The sequence below is a fragment of the Scyliorhinus canicula genome, chromosome 17 (genome assembly GCF_902713615.1).
Source record: "Scyliorhinus canicula chromosome 17, sScyCan1.1, whole genome shotgun sequence".
Classification (NCBI taxonomy): domain Eukaryota; kingdom Metazoa; phylum Chordata; class Chondrichthyes; order Carcharhiniformes; family Scyliorhinidae; genus Scyliorhinus; species Scyliorhinus canicula.
In genome coordinates, this window is record NC_052162.1 from 124,801,395 (window position 1) to 124,814,839 (window position 13,445).

General features: G+C 46.7%; 2 long non-coding RNA genes and 1 pseudogene across 2 annotated transcripts; all 3 read right to left on the reverse strand.

Annotated features, from left to right (window-relative positions):
• LOC119951598 overlaps positions 1-8,163 on the reverse strand; it is a 52,482-nt pseudogene extending 44,319 nt beyond the window's left edge.
• LOC119951271 lies at positions 1,397-6,976 on the reverse strand. The gene is made up of 2 exons (XR_005457571.1): positions 6,417-6,976; positions 1,397-2,099 (listed from the first exon to the last, which is right to left on the reverse strand). It is a non-coding gene; the product is annotated as an uncharacterized LOC119951271 (long non-coding RNA).
• Positions 8,164-8,401: 238 nt separating the features above from the next.
• LOC119951262 lies at positions 8,402-13,380 on the reverse strand. The gene is made up of 3 exons (XR_005457559.1): positions 13,172-13,380; positions 10,183-10,273; positions 8,402-8,501 (listed from the first exon to the last, which is right to left on the reverse strand). It is a non-coding gene; the product is annotated as an uncharacterized LOC119951262 (long non-coding RNA).
• Positions 13,381-13,445: the final 65 nt, after the last annotated feature.

Here is a 13,445-nt window from a genome sequence, read left to right on the forward strand (position 1 = left end):
AAAGATTGGCTGGCGACCAGAAAACTGAGACTAGCATAAATAGGTAATTTGCAGGTTGGCAAGATGTAACAAGAGGTGTGTCACAGGGATCAGTGCTGGGGCGTCAATCTTTTACAATTTGTATCAATGACTTGGATGATGGGTCTGAAGGTATGTTTGTTGAGTTTGCTGATGATGCAGGCAAAAAGGAAAAGGAGGTGGTGTTGCATTGATAATGAAGAATGGCATCAGTACAATAAGGGAGGATCTCAGATCAGGAATACAAAATGTGGAATCTGTTTGGGTGGAGCTAAGAAACAGCATGGATTGGGTTTGGTGCCAGAGGCACATTGCTGCCTACTCACCCCGAGGAGGTTGTACAGATTTTACAGTGCAGCTCCTTCACCTGATGAAGGAGCTGTGCTCTGAAAGCGAGTGATTCGAAACAAACTTGTTGGATCTTAACCTGGTGTTGTAAGACTTCTTAACATGGATTTAGGAATAGGAAATCATGTTTGACGAACCTTTTGGAGTTTTGAGGATGTTATGAACAGAATTGATGAAGAGGAGTCCGTGGACATGGCACACTTGGATTTTCAGAAGGTTTATGATAAACACCCCACAGGAGGTTAGTCAGTAAAATGAAAACACATGGGAGAGGAGGGAATATACTGGCATGGAGTGGGGATTGGCTAACAGGCAGAAAACGGAGAGGAGGAATCAATGGGTCATTCTCACCATGGCACGTTGGGACTAGTGGGTACCACAAGAATCAATACTTAGGTCCCAGCTGTTCACAGTTTATACAATGATTTGGATGTGGGGCCAAATGTAATATTTCCAAGTTCACCGATGACACAAAGCTAGGTGGGAATGTGTGTTGTGAGGAAGATGTAAAACGGCTACAGGAGAATTTAGACAGACTCAGTGAGTGGGCAAGGACATGGCAGATGGAATACAATGTGGAAAAATGTAAGATTATCACTTTGGTCGAAGGAACCGATGAGCAGAGTATTTCTGAAATGGTCAGAGATTAGAAAGTGTAGATGTACAAAGGGACCTGGGTGTCCTCATCAATAAGTCACTGAAGGCTAACATACAGGTGCAGCAAGTTATTAGGAAGGCTGATGGGATGTTGGCCTTTATCACAAGCGGATTTGAGTACAGGAGTAGTGAAGACTGGCTTCAATAGTATAGAACCTTGGTTAGACCACAGCTGGAGTACTGTGTGCAGTTTTACTGCCCTTACCTTAGGAAAGGTATTATTGCCACAGAGGGAGGGCAATGAAGGTTCACCAGACTTGTTCCGGGGATGGGAGGTGTTGTGTCTATAAAACCTCTGACACTTCGACCAGTTTATTAATCAAATGTTTTACCCAGGTATCTTTACTGACCAGGTAAATAAAGGACAACGCAGTGTAGAAATCACATAACTTTATTCCACAAGCAGTAAAACAGTTACCCTTAAATTATCCCACTAATTACAGTCCCAAGATTCTCAATAGTACCCGAGCCGATGGACTCATTCGACCTGCGGGTTCGATTCTGTATCTCAATCTCCTCGGGGTCTTCTTCCGAGAAGATGGGTCTCGCCGCTGCTTCTTTCCGTCTCTGGTCAGTCGTCTCGATTACCTCTGTGTGGAGTCTTCACTGCTGGGCGGTCCGAGGGTTCGATCATTATACCCTTTCTGTGTCCTTCCAGAATGTTCTCCGACCCCACCTGATGAGGTCACAGGGTGGGTGTGGTACCACCCAATGGGGTTACTAATGGCCACTCAGCAGGACACCGGGAATCTGTCCACCGGAGTCCATTTCCCGGTGCATTGTCTGTTATGTAACTTTGTCTATTCAAACCAATCAATCGATGAATAGAGCCAATTATCTCTTGATTGGTGATTGATAGAACAGAGCAGCTCCAGACATGTGCTGGCAGCTTGTCGGAGTTCAGTGTATTCAGGCTGGTTGCTGGAGCTGCTGTGGCTCCATTTAAAATGGCCAATTTTTAATTTAAAGTGTCTGATTTTATCGAGCCTAAAATACAGACCACTGCACATTTTACCAGAGGACTATCCTATGGTGAGACATTGGGGAAACTGGGCCTGTATTCACAGTTGTCTGTGCTAGATTGGGAAAATACAATAAAAGCTATGACGATAGACAGGCAATCACAAGTATTTGAGAAATTGTTACATATTTACATAAAATATAGACTCCCTTAATAAACAAAAATCCAACAGAAGTTTTGCAACCGTGGCTAATAAGCAAAGTTAAAGATTGCATTAGATCAAAGGAAGAGGTTCATAAAGTGGCCAAAATCATAGTAAGCCTGAGGATTGGGAACTTGGTCCTCCTTTGCTGAAAACCAAACCACGAGACTGATAAAGAAAGAGAAAATAGAATATGAGAGCAAACAGGCGAGAAACATAAAACCGACAGGAAAAGCTCCTATAGGAATGTGAAAAGGAAAAGATTAGCAAAGACCAATGTGGGTCCATTCCAGGCAGAGACAGGAGAGTTTATAATGGGGAATAAGGAAATGACAGAGAAACTAAACAATGTGTGTCTGTCTTCACGGAGGAAGATACAGAAATTTCCCCCAAATGTGAGAACACCAAGGGACTGGTGAGAATGAGGAACTGAAAGAGATTGGTAATCGTGAAAAATTAGTACTGGAGAAATTAATGTGGTTGAAAGTTAATAAATGGTATTTTTTCCATGTATGGAATGATCTGTCTGGACTGTACGTAGAACAATACTTTTCACTGTACCTCGGTACACGTGGCAATAAAGAAATAATTCAGAAATCTCCAAAAGCTGATACTCTACATCCCAGAGTGTTGAAAGAAGCGGATGGAGAGATAGTGGATACATTGGTGATCATCTTTTGGGGATTTATTAACTTTCAACCACATTAATTTCTCCAGTGCTACTTTTTCACTAATATTAATCACTTTCAGTTCCTCGTGCTCACTAGTCCCTTTGGTTCTCTTGTGTTTTTAGGACACTTTCTGTATCTTCCTCTGTGAAGACAGACTCACATTGTTTAGTTTCTCTGCCATTTCCTTATTCCCCATTATAAACTCTCCTGTCTCTGCCTGGAATGGACCCACATTGGTCTTTGCTAATCTTTTCCTTTCACATTCCTACAGGAGCTTTTCCTGTCGGTTTTTATGTTTCTCGCCAGTTTGCTCTCATATTCTATTTTGTCTCTTTTTTTAATAAACATTTTATTGAGGTTTTTTTGGGCATTGAAACAGCAGCAATATAAGCAATGTACATAAAAATATAAACATAGTGCAAATACCACCTCCCTCCCCCACAGGTCCCACCATTACTTAACCCCCTAATCTACGCTAACCATAGAAATTGTCATAGCTCCCCTCCCCTTTCTGCTGATGATTCATTCTCCGCAAAGAAGTCGACGAACGGTTGCCACCTCCCGGCAAACCCGAACAGAGACCCTCTCAAGGCGAACTTGATTTTCTCCAGAGAAAGCCAGTCATGTCCGATAGCCAGGTCTCCGACTTCGGGGGCCTCGAGTCCCTCCATGCCAGTAATATCCGCCTCCGGGCTACCAGGGAAGCAAAGGCCAGAACGTCCGCCTCTTTCTCCTCCTGGATTCCCGGATCCTGCGATACCCTGAAAATCGCCACCTCCGGACTCAGTGCCACCTTCGTATTTAATACTGTGGACATGGTGTCGGCAAACCCCTGCCAAAATCCCCTCAGCCTTGGACATGTCCAGAACATGTGGACATGGTTCACTGGTCCCCCCGCACATTTCACACACCTGTCTTCCACCTCAAAGAATCTGCTCATCCGGGCCACTGTCATATGAACCTGGTGAACGACCTTAAATTGGATCAGGCTGAGCCTGGCACATGTTGCGGTCGCATTGACCCTACTCAGCACGTCCGCCCAAAGGCTCTCCTCTAACTCTCCCTCCAGCTCCTCCTCCCATTTTCGCTTCAGCTCCTCGGTCTGTGTCTCCTCTGAAACCATAAGCTCCTTATAAATGTAAGAAACGCTCCCCTCACCTATCCAACCTCTGGAGACCATCCTATCCTGAATCCCCCTGAGTGGCAGGAGTGGGAAGGTTGATACCTGTCTATGCAGAAATTCCCGCACCTGCAAATATCAAAATTCATTTCCCCCCGCCAATGCAAACTTCTCCTCCAGCGCCCTCATACTCGGGAAGCTTCCTTCTATAAACAAGTCCCCCATCCTCCCAATCCCCGCTCTCCGCCAAATTCGAAACCATCCGTCCATCCTCCCCGGGGCAAAGCGGTGATTATCTCAGATTGGGGACCACACCGATGCCCCCTCTGCTTCCACATGTCTCCTCCACTGCCCCCAGACTCTCAAGGCCGCCACCACCACGGGGCTGGTGGAGCACCGCACGGCGGGAATGGCAGAGGCGATGTTACCAACGCCCCCAGACTTGTGCCCATGCAAGAAGCCGCGTCCATGCACACCCATGCCGGCTCCCCCCCACCAGCCACCTCCTCACCATGGCTATATTAGCTGCCCAGTAATAATTGCTAAAGTTCGGCAGTGCCAGCCCACCCTCCCCCCCCGCAACTCCGCATAAGCATTGCCCTCTTCACTCACGGGGACTTGCCATCCCATACAAAGCCCACAATAACTTTACTGACCCGCTTAAAAAAGGACCGCGGGATGAAGATGGGGAGACATTGAAGAACAATCAGGAATCTCGGGAGGACCATCATTTTCACCGCTTGGACTCTGCCCGCCAGAGACAACGGGAGCGCATCCCATCTCCGGAAGTCATCTTCCGTCTGATCCACCAACCGGGCCAAGTTCAATGTATGTAGCCAGCCCCAATCCCATGCCACCTGGATATCTAGGTACCTGAAAATGTCCCCCTACTACTCTGAACGGCAGTTCCCCCAGTCGCCTCTCCTGATCCCTCGCCTGGCCTACAAACATCTCGCTCTTCCCCGTATTGAGCTTATACCCCGAAAAGCAGCTGAATTCCCCCACAATTCCCATAATTTCTGACTTCCCCTCAATTGGATTCGAAACATACAAAAGCAGGTAATCCGCATACAGTGAGATTCTGTGCTCCCCCTCCCCCGGACGAGCCCCTTCCAGCCCCTTGAGGCCGTCAGAGCAATTGCCAGCGGCTCTATAGCCAGCGCAAACAGCAGTGAGGAGAGGGGGCATCCCTGTCTCGACCCCCCCCGTGCAGTCTAAAATAGTCCGAAGTCGTCCTGTTCGTCTGTACACTTGTCACAGGTGCCGGGTACAGAAACCTGACCCAGTCAATAAAGTCCCTCCCAAATCCGAACCACCCCAGGGCCTCCCAAAAATAATCCCACTCAACCCAGTCAAAAGCTTTCTCCGCATCCATCACGGCCACTACCTCCACCTCCCTACTTTCCGGGGGCATCATGATCATGTTTAACAGCTTTCGTACATTGGCCACGAGCTGCCTGCCCTTAACGAACCCCGTCTGATCTTCCACAATGATGTTCGGCAAACAATCCTCAATCCTGGAGGACAAAAGTTTGGCCCGCAGTTTGGCATCTATGTTCAACAGGGAAATCGGCCCGAAGGACCCACATAGCTCCGGGTTCTTGTCCCATTCCAGGATAAGTGAAATTGTGGCCTGTGACATCGTCTGGGGCAGAACCCCCCCTTTCCCTTGCCTCATTAAACACCTTCATCAGCACCAGTCCCAATATCCCGGAAAACCTTTTATAGAACTCCGCTGGGTACCCGTCCGGTCCCGGGCCCTTACCTGCCTGCATGGCCTTCAGACCCTCCACTATCTCTTCCAACCCGATCGGGTCTCCCAGTCCTTCTGCCAGCTCCCCATCCACCTTCGGGAAAGTCAGCCCCTCCAGGAAGTGCCTCATCCCCTCTGGCCCCGCAGGGGGTACTGACCTGTACAACCTGCTGTAAAAATCCCGAAACGTCTTACTAACCCCGACCGAGTCCCCAACTAAGTTCCCATCCCCGTCGATAAATTTCCCTATTTCTCTAGCTGCCTCCCTCTTTCTGAGCTGCTGTGCAAGCATCATACTGGCCTTCTCACAATGCTCCCCTCGCCTTTCTGAGCTGTTCCACTGCCCTCCCTGTGGGTAACAAGCCAAACTCCGCCTGTAGTCTCCGTCGTTCCCTTAAATGCCCTTTCTCTGGAGTCTCCACGTACCTCCTGTCGACTTGTAGGATCTCTCTCACCAGTCGGTCTGTTTCTGCCCTGTCCATCCTGTCACTGTGAGCCAGGATCGAGATCAGCTCTCCTCTCACCACTGCCTTCAGCTTCCCAGAGCACTGCTGCTGAGACCTCCCCGTATCATTCACCTGCGGGTAATGCAGCATGCATTTCCTCAGCCTCACGCACACCGCTTCGTCCGCCAACAGCCCTACATCCAACCTCCATTGCGGGCACTAATTGCTATCTTTACTCACCTGCAGGTCAACCCAGTGTGGAGCTTGGTCCGAGATTGTAATCGCCGAATACCCCGTGTCCACCACCCCTGCCAGCAAGGCCCTACCCAAAACAAAGAAATCGATCTGAGAGTATACCTTATGTATGTGGGAGTAGAAAGAAAACTCCTTCACCGTCGGCTTCCTAAATCTCCATGGATCCACCCCCCTCATCTGCTCCATGAACCCTTTCAGTTCCTTTGCCATTGCTGGTACCCTGCCCGTTTTCAAGCATGATTGATCCAGGCCCTGATCAATAACTGTATTAAAGACCCCTCCCATGATCACTTTGTGCGAGTCCAGGTTCTATTTTCTCTTTATCAGTTTCTTGGTCCTCCATTGCTAAATTCTAAAACAAGTCCTCAGGCTCACTACTATTTTGGCCACTTTATGAGCCTCTTCCTTTGATCTAATAGAATCTTTTCTTGTTCGCCGCGGTTGCATCACTTTTCCTGTCTCAGATTCCCTGAGAGAGAAAGAGAAGAGAGAACGAAATGCAGTCCTGGATGTAATTGAAGCAGAAACAATAACAGCAGAATCCATCACTGTGATCAACTGTGAACTTGTTGGTGTCTCAGCAGGGACAAGGAAACACAGAATCCTTTCCCACACTGGGAGCAGGTGAACGGCCTCTCCCCAGTGTGAACTCGCTGGTGTCTCCGCAGGTTGGATAAGTCCGCGAATCCTTTCTCACACTGAGAGCAGGTGAACGGCCTCTCCCCAGTGTGAACTCGCTGGTGTGTCAGCAGATTGGATAAGTCCATGAATCCCTTCTCACACTGAGAGCAGGTGAACGGCCTCTCCCCAGTGTGAATTTGCTGGTGTTTCTGCAGGTGGGATGACTGAATGAATCCCTTCCCACACTGAGAGCAGATGAATGGTCTCTCCCCAGTGTGAATTCGCTGATGTCTCTGAAGTGTGCTTGAGTGAACGAATCCCTTCCCACACTGAGAGCAGGTGAACGGCCTCTCCCCAGTGTGAACTCGCTGGTGTCTCCGCAGGTTGGATAAGTCCATGATCCCTTCTCACACTGAGAGCAGATGAACGGCCTCTCCCCAGTGTGAACGTGCTGGTGTTTCTGCAGGTGGGATGACTGAGTGAATCCCTTCCCACACTGGGGGCAGGTGAATGGTCTCTCCCCAGTGTGAACTCGCTGGTGTGTCTGAAGTTTGCTTGACTGAGCGAATCCCTTCCCACACTGGGAGCATGTGAATGGCCACTCCCCAGTGTGAATTCGCTGGTGTGACTTCAGGTTTTCTAAACGAGTGAATCCCTTCCCACACTGAGAGCAGGTGAACGGCCTCTCCCCAGTGTGAACTCGCTGGTGTCTCCGCAGGTTGGATAAGTCCGTGAATCCCTTCTCACACTGAGAGCAGGTGAACGGCCTCTCCCCAGTGTGAACTCGCTGGTGTCTCTGCAGGGTGGATAAGTCCGTGAATCCCTTCTCACAATGAGAGTAGGTGAACGGCCTCTCCCCAGTGTGAACTTGCTGGTGTGTCTGCAGGCTGTTTGACTGAGTGAATCCCTTCCCACACTGGGAGCAGGTGAATGGCCACTCCCCAGTGTGAATTCGCTGGTGTGACTTCAGGTTTTCTAAACGAATGAATCCCTTCCTACACTGAGAGCAGGTGAACGGCCTCTCCCCAGTGTGAATGCGTCGATGAATCTCCAGTTTAGACGGGACTCTGTATCCCTTCCCACAGTCCCCACATTTCCACCGTTTCTCCATCTTTTGGGTCAACTCGTGTCTCTCCAGGTTAGACAATCAGTTGAAGCCTCGTCCACACACAGAACACATGTACTGTCCCTACCCGCTGTGAATGGTGCGATGTGTTTTCAGGCTGTGTAACTGGTTAAAGCTCTTTCCACAGTCAGTGCTCTGGAACACTCTCACTCGGGTGTGTGTGTCTCGGTGCTTTTCCAGTCACACTGACGTTTAAACTTTGTTGAAGCCAACAGGTCGGGCAAACATTTCTCATAGATTTAATGGTCGATGAACCAAGTGACTCTATCAGATCTAGACGTGATGTTTGAGATTTCTGTCTGTAAATCCTATCCTTTCACATCCTGTAAAAGGAGTTTACAAAAGACATCACAGTCAGTACAGGATAGAAATTCAGAACAGACAATTCTAGTTTCTATGGAACATTCTTCCCTCTCTCATTCCCCAAAAGCTGTAAATCTCCATCCCACACACTCTCCCTCCATTCTCACTCTGCTGTATCTAATACTCACCCTCCTAATTTCCCTGAAGGTGCTGATTCAGGCTGATTGACAGATCCCTGCTCACTGCTTCCTGTCCTGGACACAGAGACCATAACAAATAGGAGCTGCAGTTGGCCATTCAGCCCATCAAGCCTACTCGACCATTCAATGAGATAATTGGCCAATCTACCTCAGCACCATTTTTCCATACTATCCCCCATATCCCTCGATATCTTCAATATAGAGAAACCTATCAATCTCAGTGTAAAAATACTTGATGACTGAGGCTCCAGAGTCCTCTGGGGTAGGGAATTCCAAAGCTTCAGCACATTGTCTTTAAATTCATTGCCGGGGGCAGCACGGTGGCACAGTGGTTAGTACTGCTGCCCCTCAGTGCCGAGGACCTGGGTTTGATCCCGGCCCCGAGTAACTGTCCACGTGGAGTCTGCACATTCTCCCTGTGCCAGCGTGGGTCTCACCTCCACAATGTAAATCGATGTGCAGAGTCGGTGAATTGGCCACGCTAAATTGACTCTTAATTGAAAAAAAAGAATTGGTTACTCTAAATTCATTTTTTGTTGAAGGAAAATTAAGTTTCGGAGACAGAGGTGTAATTAAAGCATCGTAAAAAGCGTGGGCTAATGAAATGTTGTTTGGATGAAGGGGATTCCCTGTGGAGTTAATTAGATTTCAGCTTGGTAAGATGATGTCAGTACTGGGAGGAGCCAAGCTTGAATGATGAGGGCCTTGAGCCTTGAGGAAGGTGTTAAACAGCTTAAAGCTAGCACGCATGGCAGAGGAAGTTAAAAACAATGAGAATGGTTGAAATAGACGAAGATAGAAACAGCTTCACGGTTTTTTAGACTTTGAGCAGAATGCAACATGTGTTTTTTGAAATGTTTGGCAGTCTTGGGGATGATGCGAAGTCGCGATTTTTAATGTAACACATCTATTTTGTTAAACATGAGACAATGCTTTGTAATTGACAGGCGCTGGAGAGACGGTTTGAAATGTATAAAGTCTCAGAACGGCAGTTGCAAATAACACAGTAAGAAGTCTTACAACACCAGGTTAAAGTCCAACATGTTTGTTTCAAACACTAGCTTTCGGAGCACTGTTCACCTGAGGAAGGAGCCACGCTCCGAAAACTAGTGTTTGAAACAAACCTGTTGGACTTTAACCTGGTATTGTAAGACTTCTTACTGTGCTCACCCCAGTCCAACGCCGGCACCTCCACATCATGGCAAATAACATAGGTACAAGAGAGAAAAGGCCGAGCCATTCGGTTCAAATTTATTCTTCGATTCGATTCGAATCAGCTCATCGCTCCATGGGAATCGGAAGATGCCGGAAGACCGAAGAATGTGAACAACCACAAGCTATCAAGATCGAAGCAAAATTGTTCAGAGAGCTCCTGAAGTCTGATCAACTAAAAGAGATTTTGTTAAAGCAAATAAAAATCAGGGTGATTTTAAATTTCAACCTGAAATAGTAGTTTATTTCAAATCTAAACCTGAAATAGTGGTTTACCCAGAAGACTCACCTATACATCCTCAGCAGATCCAGACCCTTAAAGGACATTGAGTGGTAAGTGAGTTAGAATTCTTCCTTGTAGATTTGGGATCCTATCACAACTTGAAATATAATTTGAAATAGATTAGTTCCCATCTGGTATCAGCAAGGGAGTCTAAAGGATAGAAGACCGTAGAGTGGCAACTAGTTAAGAAGTTATAGGATAGAGTAATTCAGAAAGGATTAATATCTTTTTTTTTAAAGAGTATAATTTTGATATTTTTATTTTCAGAAAGTTCTTAGCAATGCTGATTCATTTTCTAACTTAATTTTTTTTTAAATCCACAGAAAATAAGGCAATGGGTATTAATGATATTTTCAGCATGATCAACAGTACACAACTAGATATCAAGCATCAGTAGTTTGCAGATTTCAAATGTTCATGGTAAACAAAATGTCTCCCCAGTGGTTACCTGCAATTAGTGAAACTGATGAAGTATTTCACTTTCCAAACACTATCATACTTGGGTTAACACTTATCCAGATGCCATGACAAAATAAAGCTTACAGTTTAACTCCTGACCTTTTTTACCTTCAACAAGCAGCTCAAACCAAATGTCTTAAAACGTGTGCAGACTCTAATTGTAAACAAATATCTGCTGTAGTATAGCAAAGGTTGGAACAGATCAGTTTCTTCTGGTCTGAGTTATAAGGAGAGGCTGGATGGGCTGGGACTTTTCCCCCTGGAGTGTAGGAGGCTTCGGTGTAATCTTATAGAGGTCAACAAAATAATGAGCATAGATAAGGTCGATAGTCAACATCTTTTCCCTGAGGTAGAGGAGTCTAGAACTAGAGGGCATAGATTTGAGGTGAGAGAAGAGAGATGCAAAAGAGACCAGAGGGGACATTTCTTCACACAGAGGGTGGTGAACATCTGGAATGGCTGCCAGAGGCAGTGTAGAGGCAGGTACAATTTTGTCCTTTAAAAGAGCAGTGGACAGTTACATGGGCAGGGTGGGTATAGAGGGATATGGTCCAAATGCTGGAAAGTGGGACTAGCTTAGTGATAGAAACTGGGCGGCATGGACAAGCTGGGCCGAAGAGCCTGGTTCCAAGCTGTAAACATCTATAACTCTACCTGGAACAAAATAAACCTCGCCTCAAGTTTGTTAAGCTCCAATCACCAGGAGTTAAGGGAGGGTAAAGTCTCCCACAAATCAGGCTTCATCAATTGGCCTCTCGTCTTAGGTTCATAAGGGATTGGGTTAGGATGGAGCCAACATTCATCTGGCTCAGTACAGAAGCAGATTAGTCAGTTCTCCCTCTATCCAAAACTGGCACAGGCTGATTATGGAATGCATCTCCATGCAATTTTTAAAGTGTGAGTCATAGAATTTACAGTGCAGAAGGAGACCATTCGGCCCATCGAGTCTGCACCGGTTCCTGGAAAGATCACCCCACTTAAGCCCACACCTCCACCCTATCCCCGTAAACTAGTAACCCCACCTAACCCGAGGGCAATTTAGCATGGCCAATCTATCTAACCTGCGCATCTTTCGACTGAGAGAGGAAACTGGAGCACCTGGAGGAAACCCACGCAGACACAGTGAGAACGTGCAGACTCCACACAGACAGTGACCCAAGCTGGGAATCGAACCTGGGACCCTGAAGCTGTGAAGCATCAGTCTGATGCATTGGGTAGAGTATCGTACTCCTATCACAAATACATAGGCTCCAATTTGACTGACTTGCTCCTCCTGGGCTTCCTCCTGAGCTTTCCATGAGTGAATTCAATTTAACTTAGGCCGGGAGTAGGGCACAGTGGTTAATGCTGCTACCTCAGCGCGAGGGACCCAGGTTCAATTCTAGCCTTGGGCAGCTGTCTGTGTGGAGTTTGCATATTCTCCTTGTGTCTTTGTGTGTTTCCTCCGGGTTCTCCAGTTTCCTCCCACTGTCCAAAGATGTGGAGTGAAAGTGGATTGGTCACGCTAAATTGCCCCTTGGTGTCCAAGATGTGTAGGTTAGATGGGTTGACCATGATCAATGCACCGGGTTACGAGGATAGGATGGGGAGTGGGCCTCAGTGAAGTGCTATTTCTGAGGCTTAGTACAGACTTGAGGGGCGAATGGCCTTCTGCACTATAGGAGTTCTATGTCATCTATGTTATGTTATTCATTTTAATTTGATTTTGCTGTTAGTCTGTTTGTAATATTTTTGGGTTTACAAACTGAATTGTTATCCTCGGTTTTTAGATAATCTCATCCTCTTTCCACACTCACTATTTTAATCTGCTGACTGGTTGTTCAATTCATCTGGCATTTCATCTCAAGGCTCTGGTTCCTCAAATATCCTGTTCCAAATTAATTCTGCTCCAAATTAATTCTGCAATGTGTTGCATGTATTAATGTTGGCAATATCTCTTGTTCCACTCTGGTGCCCATTTTCCACCATTCTTTCTGTTACTCTGTTGCATTCATTGTTTAGAACATGATTTAAAACATTGCAATTTATTAAAAATCTGTCCAACTAATCCGTGAATATATTCAATGACCCCCACACCCCACTGGTCCCTGTGAAAGAAATCCAGAGACTAATAACCCTCTGAGGGAAGAAATGACTGGAAATATATAATAGAGCTACATAAGGCTAGGAATAATAATAAATGTACTTTATTATTGAACCATAAATATCTCTAATCTGTACCATATAACAACACGAGACAGGTCTCTGTCCGATGTTAATTTACTGTCCCTTAAATGCCAGCCATCTCCTGGGGGAAGCAGCCCTTTAATTGTGAACATTGGGAAAGAGACCATCCTTTTAGCCAGACAAATAAACGTGTCAAGCTGAGGGAGCAAAATATGTCAATGTCTTTAAGAGAGAGACCTGGGCCAAGCTTTACAGAGTCTGCACCCTCCCTGGATTCACTTCCTTTCCCTTCAGTTGCTGCAAGTAACCAATTGAAGGTGAGAATGAGAAAAGAAATGGAAAGGGAGAGAAAAGAAAGTGTTTTACTCACAGATGTTGGAGAGAGGAGGAAGTTTCAGTCTGTGTGAGGTCCCAGGTTTCCTCATTGTCCAGCTTCCGCAATCAGACAACGGGGAAGCTGATTGGATGGGGAATGGAGTCCTTCCGGTTCACCAACTCTTCCCATTGGTCAAGAACATTCCTGCGCACGCAGAGGAATCTGTGGTGACATCTAAGGGTTCCAGTGCGCAGGCCCGGCACGCGGACACAGCAGTTCCGCCCCACTCATTATTCCCCCTCCTCCAGACAACGTTTCCAGGCAACCG